General features: G+C 50.9%; 1 protein-coding gene across 1 annotated transcript in view; it reads left to right on the top strand.

Annotated features, from left to right (window-relative positions):
- Positions 1-2,686: 2,686 nt before the first annotated feature.
- LOC123934860 (P2Y purinoceptor 8-like) overlaps positions 2,687-19,142 on the top strand; it is a 47,126-nt gene continuing 30,670 nt past the window's right edge. The window contains exon 1 of the mRNA XM_045995003.1: positions 2,687-2,969. The gene's annotated coding sequence lies outside the window, so the exon portion shown is untranslated. The remainder of the gene's footprint in view (positions 2,970-19,142) is intronic.

The raw sequence follows: 19,142 nt of genomic DNA, 5'->3' as shown, positions 1-19,142 counted from the left end.
TAAGTAAAGAAAAAAATACGACTAATCTCATGCTTTTGGCCACCAGCTTCCAGGACTTGCTGCTGGAAGCGTTTTAACGAGTCATTCTTTGTGCAGAGAGGAGGGACATGCTCCTCCAGCTCTCACTGAGTGTCGCACGTAGGTGCAAAGACCCCTCCCAATGCCCGAGGACATGGGGTCCGCTGGTACCACTTAGGATCTGAGAAACAGTACCTGTCTAGAGACACTCTCAGCTTTCAGAAGGCACTGTAGGGTGTGTGATTGTTCTGGAGATGCATGAGGACACCAGGTCCCTGCCCTTTTGTCGGCAGGTCCCAGGCATTGAAACATCAGTCCCGTACAAGACACTTGAGTGCCCTACAAGATGTGGAAGGATCTTTGTCACCCCCCACTTTGTTTCCCCCTGAGAGAAACTGTCACCCAGAAGAACCAGGTGCTTCTGGAGACTCCATCCCAGGCACAAGAACAGGTAAACGTGTCCCCCTCCAAGGGCAGGTTCTCTCTGACCCCTCCTCAGCCACACTTCCCTCCTCCACATCCTTGTCCATGGCACCTTCTAGGGGCTGGAAGGGGCTGCTTCTGGGGGCTTGCATACTGGGTACATACTGGGGACAGGGGGATGTGTGTAAGAGGATGACTCTGCTGTCCATCGGTCAGTGGAGCCATATGACTGATGTGACGGCCCCTTTAGCAGGTGCAGATGCCCAGCTGGGGCTCAGGGGTCTTGGGTAAGACCCATAGTCCCTACAGAGCCAGGATTTAATAGATCCTCTGATAAAGATCCTATTGATAAATATGACCATCCCCCAGGGGCCCGGCAGCCTGGACTGTCAACGGGCAACCGTCAACGGTGTTGTGGGATACATGTGCCCACACTTTCTGCAGCATCTCAGAACCACATCCTCTGTGTGGGCCAACCCCTCCACCATGAGTGTGAACGTCCAGCATAGGAGCACCACAGTCTACAGAAGCATGACATGTGTAAGTAGATAGAAGGGTGGATGGGAGGGTGGATGGATGGAGAAGTGGGTGGATGTTGTTAATAGAAACATGATAGATAGATAGATAGATGGATGGATAGATATGATGGGTGGATAGAGAGATAGATACATAGATACATAGATAGATATGGTGGATGGATGGAGGGATGGATGGAGGGATGGATGGATGGATGGATGGATGGATGGATGGATGGTTGGCTGGATGATTGGATGAATGGATGGATGGTTGGATAGATGATAGATAAACAGATATGATGGATGGATGGATGGATGGATGGATGGATGGATGGATGGATGGATGGATTGGATGGATGGATGGATGGTTGGATGGCTGGATGGCTGGATGGTTGGCTGGATGGATGGATGGTTGGATAGATGGTAGATGATAGATGATAGATAAACAGATATGATGGATGGATGGATGGATGGATGGATGGATGGAGAAGTGGATGGATGGATAGATAGACAGGATGAATAGATAGATAGATGGTACATAAACAGATATGATGGATGGATGGATGGATGGATGGATGGATGGATGGATGGAAAGACAGGTAGATGCATAGATAGATAGATGATAGAAAAGATAAATATAGATAAACATAATGGGTAATAGATGATTGATAAGTTCATAATACATAGATACACAGATGATGGTTGGATAAATATTGACAGATCTCGATAGATGTACAGGTAGATATTAATTGGTATAGCTAGATATTGGTAGATATCAATGGTTACACGTTATCAATGCGTATGGATACACAGATGATAGAATTCATATGTCGATTAAGATGACAGGTACGCATCGATAAGTAGTTGACAGAAAATAGTTGGAGGGTACTTAGATGAAGGATGCGTAGAAATACGTGGGATGGTGGAAAACACAGAAGATGACAGATAGAGACAGTCTACAGATCATCTATCGATAGCAGATCAATACAGATAAGTGGAACGTCTATACAACGCAGATAGATGGCTAACCCTGCATTTCCCTGTGGAAGGATGGCCCGGTGACATCATCCCCAGGTCCCCAGAAGTGACTCACCATCCACAGGACATGGGTGCGGGAGCTTGCGGAGCTTGGCTCTCTAGCAGCTTCCGCATCTCTCCTGCCTGTCTCTTTGACCCCGTTGCCTCGTGGAAATGTCTGCCTCTGCCCTCCAGCCCAACGCCGCTGTGGATGCCAACGGCTCCCACCCCCGCCGCCACGGGATGTAGAGGGAGTGAGCCAGGGGCCCCCACTCCCCACCGAGGGCAGGCGTGGGCCGTCCCTGCCCGGTGGCCTGGCCGTTCTGGCCACAGGACGAAAGATGTCGCAATGCACACAGCTTTAGGATGCAAAAGGAAATACGTTCTGCCGGCAATTTTTAATTAAAAAACAAAACAAAACAGGAATTAGCTCTGTCTGGCTGGGAGGGGGCGCTTGTTTCTCTGCCTCTTAAGTTAGGAGGATGGTCCTAGCTCCCCGCCCGTGAGCACGGGATTGCATCCTGCAGGCGACCCTGGCCAGGCGGGCAGGGTCTCCCTGCGGCCTCTTGAAAGCAGCCCTGAGGTGGGAGGCTGTGACGCAGGCACCCCACCCCATGCAGGGCTGCAGCAAGCCTCACAGGAGGCAGGCGGCCCCACAGGCTTCGCCGGCGCCGGAGCGAGAGAGCGAGGGAGCAGACAGTTAGCTACACAGGAAATTTCAACACGGGTTTCCTCTCTCCCCACCCTGCCACCCAACCGTGGCTGCCAGGCTCGGAGGTGGACCCTGGCAAATTTGCATTTCGCAACGGCCGGGCCATGCCCCCGTGAGACCTGCTGGAGCAGCCACAGGACAGCCGCCGGGACTCGGGCAGGCCCTCTGTGCACACGGACCGTTCCGAGGCACGTCTGATGGCCGCCAGCTTCTAGAATGAGGACCGCCACCCTCCGGACACCAGGCTCTGAGACAGAGCTGCAGGCAGCCCTCTGAGACTCCAGGTGAGCCCTCTGCCCGGTGCTGCGTCCGTGCATTGTCGGGAATCAGGGAGGTCCAACGGGGACAGGGCTGCAGGGGTGCAGATGTGGGCAAAAAGGAGGGCTGCCCACACAGCCGGGCAAACCCCCAGAGAGACCTTGCAGAGATGCCCAGCAGGGAAACTCGCCTGCAAACGTTCATCCGGTAAAAGGCACCCATGCCGGCGGAGCCGAGCCCCGCACTGGGCGGGCGTATGGGACCAACACCCTGATGGCCACGGGGAGAGGACGGGGGCCGTGAACCCCCAGAGACGAGCTCACGGGTGCCAGATCATGTGAGAACACGGGGCCTTGGAGCATGTGCCAAGCTGCGTCTGGGCGGAAGGGAGTGTGTGACCCCGGCTGGAGCACCCGTCTGGACACGGTTGTCGGCACGGCGGGCGGTCAGCCTCGCTGGTAGTAAGGAGGCGGAACCCTGGGCCACGTGCTTCTGCGTGCAAAGCAAACACAGTTTCTCTGCGTCCCCGTCGTGTCTGTGCAGCGGGGATGGTCAGAAGCAGGGCCCCGGCACCGGGTGCTAAGAAACGGCATTGGCCCAGGAAGAAGCCGGTGGCCGTGCTGGGGACTGTCCCCACGACACCAGACACGAGCGTTTGTTGTTTTGTCCTTGGACGTTTGCCCGCTGGAGGAACGGCGGGTCATCGGGGCATGGCCATTGCCAGCCCTGGTGCAGGGAAGGGCGGGTATGTCTCCAGGACGGTGGCCCCCAAATCCTGCTGATTGTGTCTGGGGAGGCCGATGGGACCCAGGTCTCGGGAGGAATCCGGAGGATGGATGTGATCTCCGCATGGTGCTTGGGGAAGCATGTGAGGGTCTGCTGGCCGTCAGAAATACCACTGCTTAGCCGCAGCCCAGGGTCGTGCGTGCCGCAGCCAGACAGTATGTAAGGCTCACCCGGGACCCCAGACCTAACCACACCCTGGGTGGTCATGTTCAGGACAAGGGGACATGGAGAAAGGGTTAGGGTTAGGGCAGAGGAGCCCTGCCGTGGACCCCCAACTGGGGTGCTGCTCTCCCGTCCAGCCCCTCCGTCCGTACCTCCTCCTTGCTGTCACCACCGGCCGGCAAGCCATCGCAGCTGGGCCCTCCCTTTCACATCCCCTTCAGGTCCCTGGAGGCAGCGAGGTGGGCGGGCAGGATATGGGGAGCCGGACATGCACCTGCCCGCTCACTCTGCCACCCCTACTGAGGACAGGGCCTCCGGGAGGGGACCCACACCAGTCAGGGCCCCTCTCTCTTCTCCCCGGGGCCAGCAACATCATAGGGAATCGTGAGCCCGTGACCAAGCTCAGAGAGCAGCTGCGGGGACGTCCCCAGGGGCAGCACTGGGCTCCCCCAGCCGTGTGTGTCCATACCCTCGTTGGCCACACGGACGGACACGGGGCGCACCATCTCTCCGGACCAACGAACAGATCTCGCAACCGTGTGGACGCCTCAGAGCCAAGCAGGGATTTCGGGGGTGGGGGGCGGCTGTGTCCCCAACATCCCCCTACTCCACATGGGGAAACTGAGGCCAGAAGAGGCAAAGGAGGTCGCCCAAGCACACCAGACCCAGACTTTCTGCCTCCAGGGTCCTCTCCTTAACCTGCTGCCCGTCCACTAGCCTCCCATCCCATCGATCCAGACGCTGACGAAGTCGTCACATTCCGGGCTCAGGGCTGTGCTTCTCGGTAGGGGCAGGGGAGAGAACTCAAAATATTGAGATGTTGACCTGGGCTGCAGGTTGCAAGCATTTGGGGGTGAGAAGAAATCTAGGAGGGCTTCCTGGCAGAGGCGGTGATCACCGGGTCAGTGTAGCACCAAGGGTGTTGTGTCTGGGCTGGATGTGTTCTGGGTGAGGGCTGGGGACGACCCCAGGAGGCAGGTGACATGTTAGCACCCAGCCCAGAAAAGCCAAGGATGCTTCCGGCCCTGCTGGACATTGCGGAGCTGAGCTTTGCAAGGAGATTGGGTTGGGGCCCTGGTCTGAGCATGGGGATGAGAGACGGGAGGGCGGTGCCCACGCAGAGGGAATGTGTGGTTTATTAGCTGGGGCAGAGGGCGGCTGGACCAGAGGATGGGCTGTCCCCTGTGACGCCCTATGGCTGGCAGGCAATGAGGCATGGACCGACGTAGGACCATGGTGTCTGTTGAAGATGGTGCCTTTGTGCAGACGCTGGTGCTGACTGGACCCCCAGAGAGCCTCACGAATGAGTGCGGGCCTGATGGCAGGGACCCTGGGTGACCTCAATGATGTTTATGGGGGGACCCCTGACAGAGAGACGGGCTGTAGGAAGACAAGGGCAAAGGGAGGGTGTCTTGGGACAGAATCAAGTGTCAGGTGTGCAGGGCGAGGCCACGATCTCTCCGCTATGGCACAGGCATTGGGTGCAACCTGCAGTCTGTTCCCACCAGATGCCAGTCCCATTTCCTCCCCCCAAAACTGGAATGTCCAGAAATGTTCCCTGGGGGGAGGGGCAAAGTCAAGGCTGGTTGTGAAGCAGTGAGATAGATAGATGATGGGTGGATGGATGGATAGATAGACAGACAGACAGACAACAGATAGATAGGGATGGACAGATGATAGATTGGATGGATGATGAATAGGTAGAAAGATAGATGATAGATGATAGATAGATAGATAGATAGATAGATGATAGATAACAGGTAGATATGGATGGATAGATGAATGGAGAGGTAATAAATAGATGAATGATAGATACATAGATATGGATGGATAGATGGATGGATGGATAGATAGACAGACAGACAGACAACAGATAGATAGGGATGTACAGATGATAGTTGGATGGATGGATGAATAGGTAGAAAGATAGAAAGAGAGACGATAGATAGATAGATAGACAGACAGACAGACAGACAGACAACAGGTAGATATGGATAGACAGATGGATATAGAGATGGATGGATAGATGAATGGAGAGATAATAAATAGACGAATGATAGATACATAGATAATAGATATGGATGGATAGATGGATGGATGGGTGGATGGATGGAAGGAAGAATGGATAGATGATAGATAGACGATAGATAGATGATAGATATAGATAGATGATAGATAGATATGGATGGATAGATGGTTGGATAGGTGGATGGATGGATAGATGGAAGGAAGAATGGATAAATGATAGATAGATAGATAGATAGATAGATAGATAGATGATAGATGGTAGATATAGACAGATAGATGGTAGAGATAGATAGATATGGATGGATGGATAGATGGAAGGAAGAATGGATGGATGATAGATAGATGATAGATATAGATAGATGATAGGGAGATGATAGATAGATAGATTGATTGATTGATAGATGATAGATATGGATGGATGGATGGAAGAATGGATAGATGATAGATAGATGATAGATATAGATAGATGATATAGATAGAGATATGGATGGATAGATGGATGGATAGGTGGATGGATGGATAGATGGAAGGAAGAATGGATAAATGATAGATAGATAGATAGATAGATAGATAGATAGATGATAGATGGTAGATATAGACAGATAGATGGTAGAGATAGATAGATACCTATGGATGGATGGATAGACGGAAGGAAGAATGGATGGATGATAGATGATAGATATAGATAGATGATAGGGAGATGATAGATAGATTGATTGATTGATAGATGATAGATATGGATGGATGGATGGATGGAAGAATGGATAGATGATAGATAGATAGATAGATGATAGATATAGATAGATACATAGTTACATAGATGGAGAAACAGAGTCTCTCATGTAGACCAAGGTGTCTCTGCCTCTGCACTGCTGACATCTGTGGCTGGATCCCTCCTCTGATATGGGATATCCCAGAAACTGCAGAGTGCTCAGTGTCTCTGGTCTTCACCCACCCGATATCAGCAGCATCCCCACAAGCTATGACACCCTGAACTGTCCCCAGACATCACCAAGTGTCTTCTATGGGGCAGAATCACCCCTGATTCAGAACTGGCAAGGGAGAGGAAGAGAAGGAACAAGAGATAACACAGCCAGAGGCCTGGGAGGAACAGCAAGACCATGTCACATTCTCTGCGTCTCAGGGAAAGGACTGGCTGGGCCCAGGGTGCTGGGGGACACTTTCTCCCATTTCTTAATAATCTGCCACATGTTTTTGTTTCTGTGATGAAATTATAGGGGTGATAGAGCACAGAGATCATTACAGAATAAGCAGACGCAGGCCACACCCAGGAAGAAATGAGCCAAGGTTTACTCTGCTCTGTTCCCCAGGAAGGTCCCTGTGGCGTGTCTGTGCTATCCTATAGCACAAGATGATCTGACCAAGAACAAGACCTTGGCTTGAACAAGTGGCATTTTTACGAATAAAGCAGGAACAATAGGAAAACTTTTGTAATATTCTGCACCACAAAGAGAACAGGGGGAAATATGTGGATTAGGGAGCCTGGCTTCTGGCCAGCCTGGTCACTCACTGTCTTGGATGTGTCCCATCCACCAGGAGATGCTGTCTCCTCCAAATACTCTGCAGTTGGAGGCATGGAGTCTCCATGTATGTGCTGGTGGGAGAAGGGAATGGAGCAAGGCCCCCCCTGCACTCAGGACAGGGACAGACCAGCAGGCACACATGTGGGATGGGATGGGAGAGAGCCCAGTAGTCATGGCCATAGGCAATCAATGCATAGGGTGAGTGCATAAGCTGCGGCTTTGTAGACAACCCCAGAAAAAATCACCAAGAGTTTAGTAATTGATGGATGGGTTAGTGACAGATGGATGGATAGATGGAGAAAGGCATGGGTACATGGGTAGGAGGATGGATGATTGATGGATGAATGAATGGGTGGGTGAATGGATGGAGGGATGGATGCATGGTTGCACGGTGGGTGAGCAGGTGGATGGATGCATGGTGGGTGGATGGATGGATGGAAAGATGGATGGATGGATGGAGAGGTTAGTGGATGGATGGATGGATGGATGGAAAGGTTAGTGGATGGATGGATGGATGGATGGATGGATGGATGGATGGATGCATGAATGGATGGATGGAAAGGTTAGTGGGTAGATGGATGGATGGATGGATGGATGGATGGATGGATGGATGGAGAGGTTAGTCAATGGATGCATGGATGGATGGATGGATGGATGGATGGATGGATGGATGGATGGATGGAGAGGTTAGTCAATGGATGCATGGATGGATGGATGGATGGATGGATGGATGGATGGATGGATGGATGGGTGGAGAGGTTAGTGGATGGATGGATGGATGGATGGATGGACGCATAGATTCATGGATGCATGGATGCATGGATGCAAGGAAGAAATGGAAGGTGCTGTACATATGGACCAATAAAACAAGAAAAGAGGCAGGTTGCCCATCCTTCCCTCCAGATCTGTTCCTTAACAGATTGTAAGCAGTGGCCACAACTGGTGGCAAGGATGTTGGAGAGGCTCTGGAGCTACACAGAGGCGGTGGTCACACACCATGGTGAATGAGCCCAAGGCCACTGCAGCGTTCACCTTAAAATGGTGAATTGTATGTTAGTGTAAAGCAGAGAGAGCGGAAACAAACGGCCGTCCGATGCCCGTGCTCTTACTTCCTCACCCCGGGCTATAAACACTGTCTGCAGGACACGTTGCCCGTGAGCCGGGTGCCACAGATTCTGAGTCACACTCACAGGAAGCCGCTGAAGGGCGTTCCTGAAACCCCGCCACAAGATGCCTGTCCCGAGCAAGGGCTGGTCGGTTTCCTTCCCTGACCAAGACTCCCTCCTAAGGAAACACGGCCGTCCCCACTTGTAAACAGGCATGCAAGCAGCAGACAAGCTGAACCGTCGCCTGCAGAGCCATGCATAGCCCGGTGTGGGCAGCCCCCTGTGTGCAGAGCATCCTCCCAGCCGTGGCTTTGATTTCCAGCTCACACCAGCACCACAGTGACCTTCCTCACCGCTGGGTTCCATGCTGGTACCTGCGTATGGATGCCAGGCCCCGTGCATACTGTCAGTGGTGAAAACAGATTGTAGGGGAGAAACAATGGGAGAGCAGAGAGATCATTGAGGTATCAGAGAAAATTTTAGGGACACAAACTTTGGGGGAACAGAGCTTATTGGATGTGCATGCCAAAGATCGTGGCCCTGTGATCCACACTGTGAAACCCACTGAGGTCACAGGGACCAGCTGAGCCCACTTTGCCCTAACATGTTAACAGGCCACGTGGGCTCAGGCACAGTGACCCCACTCAGAGCACTTGACCTGTACCCCAGCCCAACACAAGAATTACCCCTAGATCCTCTTTCCCACTAAAAGTAGTTTCCATCTTGCTCAGCACATCAGACAACTTCCGTAGTGCCTTATACTTGTCCTCGGACACTGAGAGGCAGAACATCAACCCCAGGTCAGGCGCCTGGGACTTCCCATAGGGCGCTTGGGGGGGCACAGGCTGGGTGGCTCCTGCGCCCCCGCCCAGTGCTGCCCTCCACGTGTTGGGTGACATCTGCGTGTCATGCTCAGAGCTTCTCCTTGGATGCTCCCCACTGCCCTGAATGTTCAGCTTCACACCCTCCAAGCACGACCCAGTCCTGGCTTCACATTGCCATGCCTACCTGTCCACCAGGTGTGGACCGAACACCCCATCCCACCTTCTCTGCACTCCCCTAGCAGCCCAGCAGGATCTCCACGCCATCCTCTGGCTCCATGACCACTTCTGAAAATGAGAGTGTGCAGTAGTAACACGCTGGGGTACAACCCACCGGGTAACGCTTCCTGCACCTGGATGGCACACTCCACAACAGGTCCCTGCTCAAACGCAGTGGCCACATGACACATGCACCTTGAGGACGTGATGCTCCGGGACACACATGCCACACATGGTACACATGTGTGGACACACACGGTCACACGGTATGCGATTCTCTTTACAGGAAATATGCAGAACATTTCTGTGTACAGCAAACCTGGAAAATCCAGTGACGAAAACCAGATTATTGGTGCCAGTGGGAGGTGCCAGTAATGAGGACAGGAATGTCTTAGTCCATTGAGGTGGCGACTCTGTGTCTGGGGGGAGCTCACCTCCTGGTCAGCAGAGACTTCCATGGTCCCTGCAGAGGGAAGGAGTGGAGACCTCGGGTATCCACAGAAAGCACCATTTGGTGGCCTGACTTGGCTTGGGGATTAAAAGAATGGTACAAATATTACGGGTAGGGTGATTTGCCATGTAGATTTGCCTGGGAAGCCAGGTGTCCTGAGAAGCAGGACTTCAGGAACCAAAATGGCGGTAGTCCAGGCAAAACAGGTATAGTGTGTTGAATGGTGGACCCCTAAAATATATGCCCATGTCTTAATCAGCCCGCCTGTGGAGCTTATGTGGACATAGGGTCTTTGTAGATGTGATGATGTAGATCAGAGATGAGCTCATCCTGGATCAGTGTGGCCCTAAGTCCAATGACAGGTGTCCTTGTAAGATGCAGAAGAGGAAACACAGACACATGGGAGAAGCCACATGATGATGGAGCCAGAGGTAGGAAGTGTAGATACAGGATAAGATTGGATAGATACTGAGATAATAGCTAGATATAGACAGATGAATGGATGGATAGATAGATTAGATTGATAGATAGAAAGAAATGGGGATGGAGGGATGGAGGGATGGATGGATAGAGAGATGGATGGTTGTCCAGATGATAGGTAGATAGATGCATGGATGGATGGATGGATAGGTAGGTAGGGAGGGAGATGATAGAGATAGATAGATGATGGATAGATGATAGATATAGGGATGGATGGATAGGTAAGTAGGTAAGCAGTTGATGATAGATAGATATAGGGATAGATGAATTGATGGATGCATGCATGGTTGGATGGTCATGCAGATGGTAGGTTGATAGATATAGAGATGAATGGATAGGTAGGTAGGTAAGCAGATGATGATAGATGGATAGATGATAGATGATAGAAATAAATAGGGATGGATGGATGGATGGAGAGATGGATGGTTGTGCAGATGATAGGTAGATAGATGCTTGGATGGATGGATGGATGGATGGATGGATGGATGGTCTTGTAGATAGATAGATAGACAGACAGACACATAGATATAGGGATGGATGGATGGATGGATGGATGGATGGATGGATGGATGGATAGATAAGTAGAGAGATGATAGAGATAGGTAGATAATAGATAGGTAGATAGATAGGTAGGTAGATAGATAGATATAGGGATGCATGAATGGATGGATGGTCTTGTGGATAGATAGATACATAGATACATAGACACATAGATATAGGGATGGATGAATGGGTGGATGGATAGATGGATGGACGATCATGCAGATGGTAGGTAGATAGATGTAGAGATGGATGGATAGGTAGGTAGGTAAGCAGATGATGATAGATAGATAGATGGATAGATAGACAGACAGACAGACAGACAGAGAGAGTCTCTCATGTTAGACCAGGACTTCTCAGCCTCAGCACTACTGACATCTGGTGCTGGATGGCTCTGAGGCAGGGCGTCCTGGGCCCTGTAGGGTGCTGAGCATCATCTCTGGTCTCCACCCACCACATGCAAGGAACGACCCCCTACTCTAGTGTGACCAACAGAAACAGCCCTGGGCATTGTGGGGCATCCCCTGGGGGCCCAGTCACCCCCAGGTAGAAATTCCTTCACCAACACTGAGCCTGTTGGGCAGGAACATTCCCTACGTCTCATGGGCCAAACACCTACGGGGTTGAGGGACACTAGGCTCTCCTTGGGGTCTCAAGGAGTACCCAATTATATTGACCAGAAAATCCACATACATTGTATGGAACGCAGTGTATTAGTACCAAGGCCAGCCCCGGGGGTTTCCTCCCCCAAAGCACAGGGTGCCTGCCTGGGGCCCCATCAGGCCCAGTCTCTGATTCCATGTGAAGACCAGGATGTGGCAGGTCCTGGAGGGTCCCAACATGCACCAAACACTGTGTGGTCTCACCGTGAGCATGTAAGATGGGGCCTGATGTGCATTTGTGTCTTCCGTGCACTTCTTCCGAAGCCACGGGCTATGAGTCTGACCGCGGCCACACTCTGACCTAACGCTTAACCTCTATTTCCTCTTCTGCGACGTGACAAAAACACTATTTTCTCTTCCGTCCTCTTGAGGATGCTGGGCTAACACTCAGGCTGGAGGGGATATAAGCCTGCTTGGGTACAAGGAGCTGACCCCAGAAATGAGAAGCCCTTGAGCAGTAGGAATGTCAACAAGAAGGGATTCGGCTCGGCGGTTTCGGGCTTACTCAGCCTCAGCTTAGTGATCTGTATGACGGTCTATCACTCCGTGGGGTTTTGTGAGTTCACTCAGCTGCACGCCTGTGTCACGGGAAAACACGGTTAGAAAGCATGCATTATGAGGTCCATGGTGGTGTTCCCTCGTCAAAGCTGGGTGGGGGCCCAGTGTTTTCACATGACCACCCAATCCAAGAGCAATGGGGGTTGACGCTCTGCGGGACTCAGGAACTGAGTCAAGGTAAATCCGTCATGGCCTCCAGGACATGCCAAGGGCTCCCTCCATCTTCCCACCTTCTGGACCCTCCTGGCTCCGGTCAGTGGCAGGTGTACCTGGAAAGAGGACTCACAGACATTCTTGGTCGTGGGACAGAGTTGCGGGACCCACTTGGCTTCTGATAAGCACACTGATGGACCCGCTTCCTTGAACTTTCCCCAAAACTAAGCTGTCTACCTCCTTAGCCTTGCCCACCCGCCTTGGGACCCAAGTCTCTGATGCTTCTGGCCAAATTGCCTCTCACGTTCTCCCCATGCCGCATCCGTGTTGAGCTGTCCTGGTTCATCGTGGGTGTTTCCAAGTTACCTGATTCTGCCATCCATGGAGAGTCTTGTCATCGAAAATCCTAGGGTCTGGTTGGAGGGGAACATGCCAGTTCAAATGCAAAATAGGTCCTGTTTTTGGAAAGCAGGGGTCTCACAGTTCAGAGAGAAAAATGCATTCACCTTCTTCTGCACAGGGAAAAATTAGGATCATCACATAGGGTCTTGCTTCTCTGAGGGTTTCTGTATTGATCAAGGTTCTCAACAGAAGCAGACTGTGGTGGTTAGTTTTATGTGTGAATGTGGCTGGACCTCGGGGCGCCCATATATTTCAGCCAATAGGCCTCTGGGTGTGTCTGTGTGAGATGAGCATTGCGTCAGTGGACCCAGTAAAGCAGATGCCCTCCCAGTGCGGGTGGTCCTCAGGCAAGCCGGCAATCCTTTCCTGGCCTAAGGAGAACAGACAGTGGGTAAAGAAGAATCAGCTCCCTCTGCCTCACTGTCTCTGAGCCAGGATATATGTCTTCTCCTGCCTTCTGACGGGGATGTATCACAGACAGCTTCCCTGGGCCTCCAACCTGCAGACAGGAGACCGTGGGATGTTTCACCCTCCATAACCATGTGAGCCAATTCCTTTAATAATTCTCTTTATATGTATGTGTATGTGTATATATGTTACTGCTTTTGTTTCTCTGCACAATGCTGACTCATGCAAGAACCAGAAAGATGGAAAGATGATAGGTAGATGATAGCTAGATGATGATAGATAGATAGTATTAGTGGGTAGGTAGGTAGGATGGATGGACATAGGGATACATGGATGGATGGATGGATGGACGGATGGACGGATGGATGGATGGATGGATGGATGGATGGAAGATAGATAGATAGATAGATAGATAGATAGATAGATAGACTCAATGGGTAGGTAGATAGGTAGGATGGATGGATGGACGCATGGATGGGTGGATGGATGGATGGATGTAGGGATACATGGATAGATGGATGGATGGATGGATGGACGTATGGGTGGATAGATGATTGGATGGATGCATGAATGGATGGATGGATGGATGGATGGATGGATGGATGGATGGATGGACACATACATTAATACATAGATATATAGATGATACATGGAAAGATCTATGTCTACCTAGGAGAGACAGAGACAGGGAAAGTGAGAAAGAGATTTATTTTAAGGAAATGAGTCTTATAACTGGAGGCCAGCAAGTCCGAAATCTGCAGGGTTGACTAGCCTGCTGAGGCCCAGGGAAGCGGTGATGCTGCATTTTGAGTGTGAACACTCTCTGGAGACACAGAATTCCCGCTTCCTCAGAGGGGGTCAGTCTGTTTCCTCTTAAAGCCTTCAACTGATCAGACGAGGCCCACCTAAAGTCCGCTGATTGAAATGTTAATCCAAAAGAAATACACATGGCAGCATGTTGACTCATGTGTGACCACGGATCTGGACACTGTGGTACCGCCAAGTGGACAACATAATGCTTACTCTCTCATGGCAGCAATGCAAAGGGGACTCTTCCAAGGCATCCCCATAGCTCCCAATCGAGTTGTTGAGCTTCTTTCTCCCTTTGTGCCACAGACCTTGTGGCTCATCTTACAGCAAAGAAGGGCACAAGGGAGGGCAGTTTGCTGTGTTTTGGTTTTTGCGTTAATGTTTGTGCGGACGTATCTTCTCCTTTCTTTGTTCCCCAGTTTTATTGAGATATAATTGACATAGAGCTTTCCATGAGCTGCAGGGGCACAGCATCATAATACAGCATGGGATACGTGTATACAGGAGCATGGTTTCAAAAGGAAATGAAGAAGTTTTGTTTGAATCCATAAACACAGTTTTCTGTTTGAAGTTTTAGGAGGGGATACGAAAGAACACCCCAGACGCTTTACATGGTGAAACAGAGAAGAGTTAGAACCACTTCACTGGCAAACTTGTCCTCTTGCGTTTTCTTGATCTGATAACCCTCAGAGCTTTGTCACTAGAAACTAAGTGACATCCTTCATGACGTCTGCAAAGACTTATCAGATGCCTCAGGACAGGGTAGCTCAAACTTTCAATTCTCTTCCATGGGGTGAACGTTCTGAAATCCAGCAAGTGGGTAGCATGCGTGTCATGAAGACCCCAAAGATGAAGAGATCCCACTGTGGGATCCTTGTCCCGATCTTCACACAAAGATAAAAATCTGCTTCTCATGATCTTCGAAGTTTCACAACCCTCAGCCCAATGGCCTCTACACCACCCAGGAAACCCAGCCCTTCTCCTGCCTCCAGAAGCCCGTGCAGTTCATGGTGGGAGGTGGGGCATGGGGTTCTGCATCTGTAGGACCACATGCCTCCCTGGCTAACAACCAACAGCAGAGCAAAAGGTTGCGTGCGCATGGGCAAGTTGTGTGTAATTCATAAAGTTGAGAGCCCACAGAACAACAAGGGACCTTGTTAGAGAGGTCCCAGGGCTATGTGTGAATGCAAAAAGGTTTCCCATGTAGATACAGGATTGCATTATGATGGGCTGAATTCCCTCCCCGCAAAACTCACCTGTTGGAGTCCTCACCCCAAGACCTCAGAATACGACTTGAACTGGAAATAGGATTTTTGCAGACGTAGTTAGGCAAAATGAAGTCACCCTGGAGTAGGGTGGGTCCTACACACACTCGCAGAAGGACAACCAGGTCAGGAAACAGAAAGAAGATGGGGTCTTTGCACCAAGGAGGGGCACAGCCTCAGCCCCACCTGGATCTCAGACCCACAGTCTCAGCCCCGCCTGGATCTCAGACTCCCATCCTCCAGGACTGGGAAACAGAAATATCTATTTATTATTCTGTGAGAAAACAAATTTGCAGACTTGGTGCTCTGTTACAGCAACCATAGGAAACCCATACCGTCAACAGTTGGGACAATTTCTTACACAGCATTAGGACTCCAACCATTGTGGTTTTCTTCTCTGCTTCCTGCCCTAAGCTGCTATTTCTCAGAAATGGAGAACAATCCCACAAAGGAGAGAACAACACCATTGCCTGGTCAAGGGTGGCTTGTCTGCACTGCAACCCTTGCTGGCCTATGTACCCGAGCGTGGTCTGTGGATGGCTTTCAGGAGGGATTCTTTATATCCATGGCCACCCCGAGCTGGAGCTTTGTCTGGAACAGATGGATGGACATGCACTGCCCCATGGTGGTCTCTCTCACAGCTATCTAAGCAGGTACCCTGCGGGTCAGAGGCCATGAGAGAGAATATATGGATAGGCCTTCACTTCAGGCCACTCCAGATTTCTCTGTCTCAACTCTGGACCCCACAGGCATAAGGATCATCTCTGCAGAGTCACCAAACAGAACCAAGCCTCACGTGTTTCAGAGGATTGGGTGCATTCCTGATGCTGCTCTCTGAACTCAAAATAATTGAGCTGGAAACAATAACAAACAGCTGACCAGAGATTTATTCACAGTTGGACCCTTCCAAATAACCCATGGGACGATGATGGCGATGAAAACAGAAAAGACTTTGAATGAACGATGTTGCTGGTAGACACAGCCTCAGAGATGCCCACGTCCTCTCTCCCAAATGCCCACACCCTAATCCCCATGGGCTAAGCAGGATAATGCAGCTGCTTCCAGAATCCGGAAAAGACAAGATTTTCCCCTAGGGTCGCCACAAGGAGCCAATTTTGCCACTATTTTGACTTTTAACTGGGAAAACAGATTTGGGGCCTCTGGCCACCTGGGCAGTAAGAAAGCAGAACTCAGTTGTCTAAAGCTTGTGGTGCTTTGTCACAGTAGGACGCTCATGCAAACGATGATTAGGACACAACGCCTCAAAGTACATAAGATGGGACCAAAGTAGTGAAAACAGGCAAATTCATAGCCTTGAATCTGTGGATGAGATGAGAAGAAAAACTGCATGCCCACGGCCCAAGATTCCATCTTAAGTATCTAGAAAGAGCTAGCTGAAACCAAAGTAAGGTAGAAGGAAGGGAAATGATGAAATGAAGAGATCAGTAGAACAGAAGGGGACAATGTACAGGGGTGGGGTGTAGGAGGAAAATGTACAGAGCTTATCCTTATGCCTGTGGGACCCAGAGTTTAGGTCCCAAAATAGGGTTGCTCTTAGGGTTGAATATGACGCGTCAGCCAAAGGCTGGCTGGCTGGAAATGTCCGGTAACCCCCCACAATTTACAACCAGACACTCCCAAGCAAGTGACACCTTGCTTTGCAGAAACACCCTCGGAAAGTAACGTACATTTGTCACTAACAGCTTGGCTGTGACATATGGGCCTCCTGACTGTATCCATCTCAACCAGGAAGAGAAAAAACACAAACAACTCTCGAAACATCGGCGAGATCCAAGCCCAACGGTTCATTTTCTTGATTCATTCACTGCTTAATGTATTTGTGTTTTCACCGTGCTTAGTACGACCATGACGTCAAGGCACCCAGCTTTGTTGTACGTAGGAAAGCCAGTTTGGGACCGTTGTTGGTGGAACGGCTCCCACGGTCTGTGGGGACTGGAGTCGGGAGGTTGGCGGTGGGCTCAGTCCCTGTAAGATGCTTCCCCCTCTCCCGGAAGGTACCGTTTCTTGCGGGGATGGGTGTGCGTGTTGTGTTCTCACAGAGACTGTCAATCTGGGAGCACAGCCTTGTCACCTCTTGTGACCCCGATCCCCTTCTCAGAAAAGCAGAGAGATCGTTCCTCCATGCCAAGGTGTTGAAGGTTTCGACGCCCATATACAATCACCTCCGAATCAAAAGTGGTTTCACTCAGAATTCATTTTGCACACTGCCCCCTCCCCCCAAGTCCCAGGTGACCTCTCCCTCTCCATGCGTGAAGACTGAGAGCAATGGGGTCCTTCAAACTAAGATGCCTGAGGGACCAGAGACCGCTCAGGGGCAGAGGAGGGTCCCTGAATGCACTTAATTTTAAAAGAATCAACGCATGACCACAGAAATAAGGTTGTTTCTTTTCCAGTCAATGTTCAACTCAAATGCAAGTTCAAGAAAGTTCTAGAATCCTTGGTGAACAAGGGAAAGCAAGCCCTCCTCCAGGATAGAACCTGCTATGATGCATGTCCCCAGTGGCCCCAAAGGAGATGCTCACCTTCTTAATATTCCAACCCAGATATCACCGTCCTGAAGGGTCCCGTGTCCCCCACCTGGTCGCACCTGTGTCGATGGCCGGGAAGGTGACTCACTCACAAAGCAGGTGCACGGGGCCCATGCAGGGGACGGTCTGAATTCCGTGGAGCAGAGACAATGCTCACATGTCAAGTTTGTCCCCTTCCTTCCTCCACGCCCTAAGGACGCCAGAGTTGGCCGTCAGACTCATGGAGACTTTTCAACACGGCGGGATCCCCTCCCACTAGTTTCAAGATTCATGGGTGGGAATCCCACGGATGAAACCGTTGCACCATTTCCTCCGAATCTGCTACTCTGTGAGTTAGCAAGCCCTCGCTGGAACCGAATCAGAGCCTATCGGCTTGGGGGACACTGAGACGTCCTCCTGGGGGACCTTGCAAGAGGTGTGGTGAATTCAATGCCTGTTGAAAGTGAAAATGAGAGGATACATGTTTCTTTCGGTGCATGAATGTTCTGTTTTTTTTCAACGTGTGGGAAAATCTTGACCACAGTCCACCTCATTCGGGAAGCCGTGTCCCATACATTTTTTTCCCCACTGTTAGGTGTATCAAGGCGTGTGATATAGTCATGTTTCTTGCACCGATTTGACCACAATGACTCCGAACAAGCCTTTCAGCACCGAAGGCCGGACGGAGGGGAAGTGAAACCCACGTGTGCGTTACGACGCGCACACCTATTTTTGTTGTCGTGACTTGGACGGGATCGCAGACCAAAGAATTTCGAACATGTCGCTGAGACACTCAGAATCTGCAAGAACGGTGATAACAAAACGGCAGTTTGAGGAGAAAGAGAGAGAAAAAAAATCGTGTGACATTGCCCAATCTTCCAAGAGTCCCTTCCTCGGTCGGTGACAGGCATGATACGGTATATAACGCTGATACCGTCAGAGACGCCTTCAAAACGGCTGCCTCCCCGTTGTGTCCTTAAACAGCCACGTTCGCGGTGGGTCCGGAATGGTTTGCATCTGTTAAAACGGACGGCGTTGGCTGCTAACGTCCACCTTGTTTTAGGCTGCACAGAGGAAGACAGTGGTGGTCATTTCCTGGGGCAGCCATCACCGAGGACTGCACACGGGTGACTGAAAACAACAGAAATTCTTAACCTCCCAAGTCTAGGCCAGAAGTCTGAGATCCAGGCGGGGCAGGGATGCGGAGATCCAGGCGGGGCAGGGATGCGGAGATCCAGGCGGGGCAGGGACCCGGAGATCCACGCAGGACAGGGCC

Source organism: Meles meles, chromosome X (assembly GCF_922984935.1).
Source record: "Meles meles chromosome X, mMelMel3.1 paternal haplotype, whole genome shotgun sequence".
NCBI lineage: Eukaryota > Metazoa > Chordata > Mammalia > Carnivora > Mustelidae > Meles > Meles meles.
This window is presented reverse-complemented; position numbering and strand designations above follow the sequence as displayed.